This window comes from Orycteropus afer, unplaced genomic scaffold, assembly GCF_000298275.1.
Source record: "Orycteropus afer afer isolate SDZICR_OR568_19922 unplaced genomic scaffold, OryAfe1.0 scaffold00099, whole genome shotgun sequence".
NCBI lineage: Eukaryota > Metazoa > Chordata > Mammalia > Tubulidentata > Orycteropodidae > Orycteropus > Orycteropus afer.
The window spans coordinates 7,494,372-7,500,456 of NW_006921686.1; positions in this window are offsets into that span (position 1 = coordinate 7,494,372).

A 6,085-nucleotide genomic window follows, 5' to 3' on the forward strand; every position below is an offset into this window, starting at 1 on the left:
CTTTTGTTGTTGGTGGTAGTTTTCTTTCTGACTTGTTCAATATCTTCTTTTGTTATGAGCCCGTTCAAGTTTTCTACTTCCATTTGTGTTAGTTTAGATGGGTAGTGTGTTTCCAGAAATTCGTCCATTTCTTTTAGGTTTTCAAATTTGTTGAAGTGCAGTTCTTCATAGTATTCTGTTACAATCCTTTTTATTTCAGTTGCTTCTGTTATGAAACCACTTAATTTCTTACTCATATAATTTACATCTTCTCCTTCTTTCCCATTTTCAGATTTGCCAGTGGTTTGTTGATTTCATTAATCTAATCAAAGAACTAATTTACAGGCTTCTTACTTCTTTCTATTGTTCTGTTTCATTTATTTCTGCTCAAGTCTTTATTATTTATTTTCTTCTGGTGATTATAGGCTCCTTTTTGCTGCTCTTTTTTATTATTATTTTTCTTTTAATTGTTGGAGATGTTGAACTAAGGCGTTGATTTGGGCTCTTCTCTTTTGATATGTGCATTTATTGCTAAAAATTGCCTTCTGATCACTGCTTTTGCTATATCCCAAAGATTTTGGTATGTTGTGTTTTCACCTTCATTTGATTCTAGGTAATTTTTTTGTTTCATTTTTCATTTCTTCTATTGTCATTGTTATAGCATGTAGACAGACATATGACCTCTGCAGAGGGTCAGGACTGCCCTCTGAGTGAAATAATGGAGACCTGCTAAAAACACACTGTTGGAACAAATTGATATGAACTGACATGACACATCCCCACCACACACACTTTGCTCTAAGAGAATGTTAAGAAAAAAGCAGTATGATTCACATGGTAGAATAGCAGGGCTGTGTACGCAGGGAGACAGCTGGGGGGAGCAGGAGCGCATGGGAGGGAAGGACACAGGGAAGAGGTAACTATGGGGAGGAAGTGTGAAGAGAGCTGTTACACTGTGAGAAACTGCAGTCAATGTCATGAGACAAAGTGTATGTGAACTGTTGTATGGAAAATGAATTTGCTCTGTAAACCTTCACCCAGACCATAATAAAAATTTGGAGAAAAAAAAAGCAATATGATTCAGTAATATGTTGGCTGTAAACAAATAATGAAAACATTATTGAAAGATTCATACCAACTGTCAAAAAAACAAAACAAAACTCACTGCTGTTGAGTCAGATCTGACTCATAGCAACCCCTCCTTGGGTTTCCAAGGCAGTATCACTATGGAAGTAGACTGCCCAACCTTCCTTCTGAGGAGTGGCTGGTGGGTTTGAACTGCCAGCCTTCTGGTTAGCAGTCAAATACTTTAGGCACTACACCACCACAGCTCCCACAACTGTCAGAAGCAGTTAAATCCAAAACAAAACAAAACCCACTACCACTGAGTCATTTCCAACTCATCATAGTGACGCCCACTGGGTTCCTGAGGCAGTAAATCTTTATGGAAGTAGAATGCCTCATCTTCTTCCCACAGAGTAGCTGGTGGGTTTGAACCACCAACCTTCTGGTTAGCAATCAAATGCCTTAGGCACTGCGCCACCAAGGCTCCTGTCAGAAGCAGTTAGTTATGTTCCAGAAATGGAACTGCAGCAGGACCTGGCACATCGTACTTTATACATGTTTATAATTCTGGACTTTAAAAACAAACGTGCTTTCTTGTGTGACTTTAAACAGAACAGCTTAAAGCATCTAAAAGACCAGGAGGCCCCCAAGGTCCTCTGGGCCCAGAGCCCAGGGCTCCCTCCAACCTCCTCCACCCCTGAGTCTCCTGTGAGAGGAGCTGTTGTGGGTCCCTGTGCACCTCACTGGGGCTCTCACATCAAGCAGGGACAGAGTGAAGTTCCTTCTGCCTGACACTTGCTGAGTGAGCACCTACTGTATGCTGACCTGTGATTGACAAGGGGTGGTTCCTGCCCTCCAGGAATGCACCATTCAGAGGACACTGGGAGGAGAGGAGAGACCAGACTGATTAGAAGATGATGTTGAATAAAAACTTTACTTGTTGTTGTTAGGTGCTATCGAGTCATCTCTGACTCTAGCGACCCTATGCACAGCAGAACGAGCACCGCCGGGTCCCGCGCCAGCTCCACGATCCATCCTTGCTATACTTGAGCCCATCGTCGCAGGCACTGTGTCAGTCCATCTCATTGAGGGCCTTCCCCTCTTTTGTCAGCCCTCCACCCTACCAAGCACGACATCCTTCTCCAGGGAATGGTCCCTTCTGACAACATGACCTAAGTAGGTGAGACCAAGTCTGGCCATCCTCGCTTCCAAGGAGCATCCCGGATGCACTTCTTCCAGGACAGATTTGTTAGTTCTAAAAACTTCTTGAATTATTTTAAATGGTTAATTTTAAGTTACGTGAATTTCACATCAATTTAAAAAGAAAAACAACTTGGTACAGAAACTGTTCCTTCTACATTTTTTCTAATTGTCCACCAGAGGGCAGCAAAGGTACACTGCCGCCTGGAGCCCCGCACACCCCACCCTCAAAGAGGGCTGTTCACCCCTCATCATCGCCCACAGCTCAGCATGGTCTGAGCCTCAACAGTGTCACCTCAGTCCACAGTGCTCCTTACCCTCAAGCTCCCCCCACACTCGACTCTCTCAGCTCCTGCATCCAAATAGGTTCCGCCCACCCTGGGGCCATTCTCGCTGCACCAGCCTCCTCCTCTCCACACCCCCTGCCTCGATAGGGACCACTCAGGCTCCCAGCCAAACTATCACTTCCCAGGGGAGCTCTCTGATCCCCAGAGCAGCTCAGGCACTGCAGACACCTGCCCCTCATCGCCTGTCTCGCCATAATTACCTCACTAGTTCCAAACACATCTGTCTAGTGCGCTCTGGAAATCCAGTGTCCATCCCAGGGCCCGACACATAACAGATGCTCGACAAGCCCTCATATAATGAGGAGAAACACATCACTCAGGTGCCGACTTCTGACGGTCAGAGAACCTTCCATGTACACACAGGGGTACTGGCATCCACAAGAGAGGAAGCTAGCCAGTGCCCACTGCTGCCCCAGAAACTTGGGGCCTGCACCCCTCATAATGTCAGGAGGGAGGACAGGGGCAAGAGGAGTCAGATCTGAGAAGCTGCCAGATAACTGACACACCCACCCCAATCTCTAACTTGAGGGACCTCACATTCCCCCAGGAAGGCCTGGGCTGGGCGCCTCTGTCCTTTGTCTTCTCACAGATCTGGCACAAAACTCTAGAAACAAGATCCCAGAGAGAGCTACCCAGCCCCAGTCTGACCAAAAAACAGTCAGGGTGCGGCTCTGAACCACCAAAGGTCCCTGGCCTGTGGAGATACCTGGCTCTGGTCCCCTGAACTGTCTCACCAGCCCCAAGGGTCCTGGGGATGAGGGGGACGGGACAGCATGGGGTCTGCCTCTGCTTTGGTCTCAGAGAGGCCCCCCTCCCCTAACAGGCACCTCACGGGATCCCTGAGTCCCATTTGGGAGCTGCTGCAAGGCCTGTCCTGTGGGGAGGACTAGCACGGATGACAGGGAGGGACACAGATGACCTTAGTGCAGGGGCAGAGTACCCAATAATCAAGGTAAGCATGGACTTACTTGTGCTTACTTACATCTCCAATGTGGTTAAAAAAATGTGAAACTATTGACTACAGATTAAGAAGTAAGCACAATAAACCAGTGCTCACCTTGCTTACCAGGTACTCAATCCGTGTCAGGGATGAAATTTTGAAAATAGGCTTTGATTCTGTAGGAGGGTTTTATACAGTTGGAAAAGAGATAGATGCCAGCCATACCTAAAAGTAGTATTCTGATATGAGGAAAAAATGTAAAATTGTTCACTACAGATTAGTAAGTAAGCACAAGTAAGTCAGTGCTTACCTTGCTTATTGGGTAATCCAACACTGCCTTAATGCAACACCCCAGTGTGGTGATGGAGGGAAACACAGCCATTGGGGGACCAGCCTCCCAGGCCAGCGCCCAGTCCCACAGCCTCAGACCCCTCAGTAGCCCTTCCTTTTTTTTTTTTTTTAATTTTTATTGTGATTTAGGTGAAAGTTTACAGAGCAGATTCATTTTCCATACAGCAGTTCATACACATTGTGTCTCATGACATTGACTGCAATTCCCCACAATGTAGCAGCTCTCTTCCCACTTCCTCCCTGTAGTTACCTCTTCCCTGTGTCCTTCCCTCCCATGCACTCCTGCCCCCTGAGCTGTCTCCCTGTGCAAACACTGCCTTTCTTTTCTCCCAGGACTGATCGACTGATCAACTGATCGACTGATTGCTCCAAGGAGCCTGGTGTAAATGTTCACCCCATATGCCTGTCTCTTATGTGGCTGAAAGCTACAGGAGTGAGTTCGGTTCCAGACCTGAAGGGTAAGTAGGGGCCATAGTCTCAGCGGTCTCACAGGCTGTATGAGACCAGCAATCCTGTTTTTTGTTTGTTTGTTTTGTTTTGTTTTTTATGATTTTGAGTTTTGTTCCACATTGTTCTCCCGCTCTATCCAGGATCTCCGGCACTGAGCCCCCTCTGAGTGGCTGACAGTGGTAGCCGAGCCCCTTCCTGTTAACACTGGGGGACAGAGAGCTCCTCATGGGCAGCACATCCACCTGGAGGACAGTCCTGCAGACACTGCAACCAGGGGTCCTCCGAACGCCTCACAGCGTCTCCCAGGCTCACCGTGCCCTGGGGTGGAGTCAGGCAAGCCCGGGACACACGGTGAACAGAACCCAGGGCTAACACAGCCTGGAGGTCACAGCCCCGCTCGGCCCAGGGTCAGGGCCAAGACACACCCTTCCGGAGCCTGGTCAGCATTCCTGATGCACCAGACATTGGCCTCAGGTCTCCTTGAGCCCTCTAGGCGGCGACATAATACAGGAAACAAATTTTTCCTCTGCGCCTTGGGCCTGGCTTTGGACTAAGGAAATAGAGATGGAACCTGATTTCCATCCTTTGCTCCAACAGACTCTTCTGTGTCCCTCCTATGTGTCAGCTTTGTCCTGCTGGGGCCCTGTGCTGTAGGGGGTCCCTGTTCAGCTCCTCTCTCCCTTTGGCCTCACGCATGGGAAAGGTGGGTGGCCACAGGAAAGCCAGCTGGGAAGAGGACTGAGGTTGCCCAAGATGGTCAGGGATAATGCAAACAGGTTCTGAGCCACAGCTTAGCCAGACAGACCCTAGAGAGAGAGGATCTCCAAAATCTTTCCCTGAGGACATGGAGCCCACAGCTCCCCCTTCATGGCCCTGAAACTATACCTCCATCCTGGACACCCAGATCCTATGTCTCTGTCCTTAAAACAAAGGCCAGGCTGTGACACCAGAGACAGAAGCATGGTGGCCTCATCCATCATCACTCAGCTTGGTCCCTTTAGCCATGTCTGGGCCCCTCTGGCAGGAAGCAAATCCAATCTCCCTCATGCAGTTGAGAACACAGGAAGGACCTGGGTGCAGCCGGGTTTCTGGTCAGAGAGGAAAATCACCCCTGGCTTAGGGCACCCCAGGGGCTCTCTATCTGGTGCTGGCAGACCCAAGAGCAGAAACAGCAGAGGCCAGTGCTGCTGTGGGTGGGCTGTCCTCTCAGGAAACAGTGGTCCCCACAGCCTTGCTATTCACACCATGGTCCACTGGCCCATATGACCAGCATCACCTAAGAGCCTGTCAGATGCACCCACAGGTCCACAGAGTCAGACTCTGCATTTAACAGCATCTCCAGACTATCTCAGAAGCTCTGGTGGTGCAGTGCTTAAGACATTCAGTTGCTAACCAAAAGGTTGGTGGTTCAAACCCACCAGCTGCTCCATGGGGAAAGATGAGGCAGTCTCCTTCAGTAAAGATTGACAGCCTGGGAAACCCTATGGGGCAGCTCTAATGTGTTCTCTCGGGTCGCTATGACTTGGAACCGACTCAGTGGCAGTGGGTTTGCTTTGTTTCGCTCAGACTATCTCCATGCACAGCAGAGGGTGAGAAGCCTGCCCCACCTCGCAGCTCACTGGTTCTCAGCCCAGCTGGGCACCATCGACATCACCTGTGCAGCTGCTGACGCAGCATCTCCAAGGCATCACCTGGACACCTGGCTACTTTATCAAGTCCCACGGGTGATTCTGATGTACAGCCAGGAGAAATC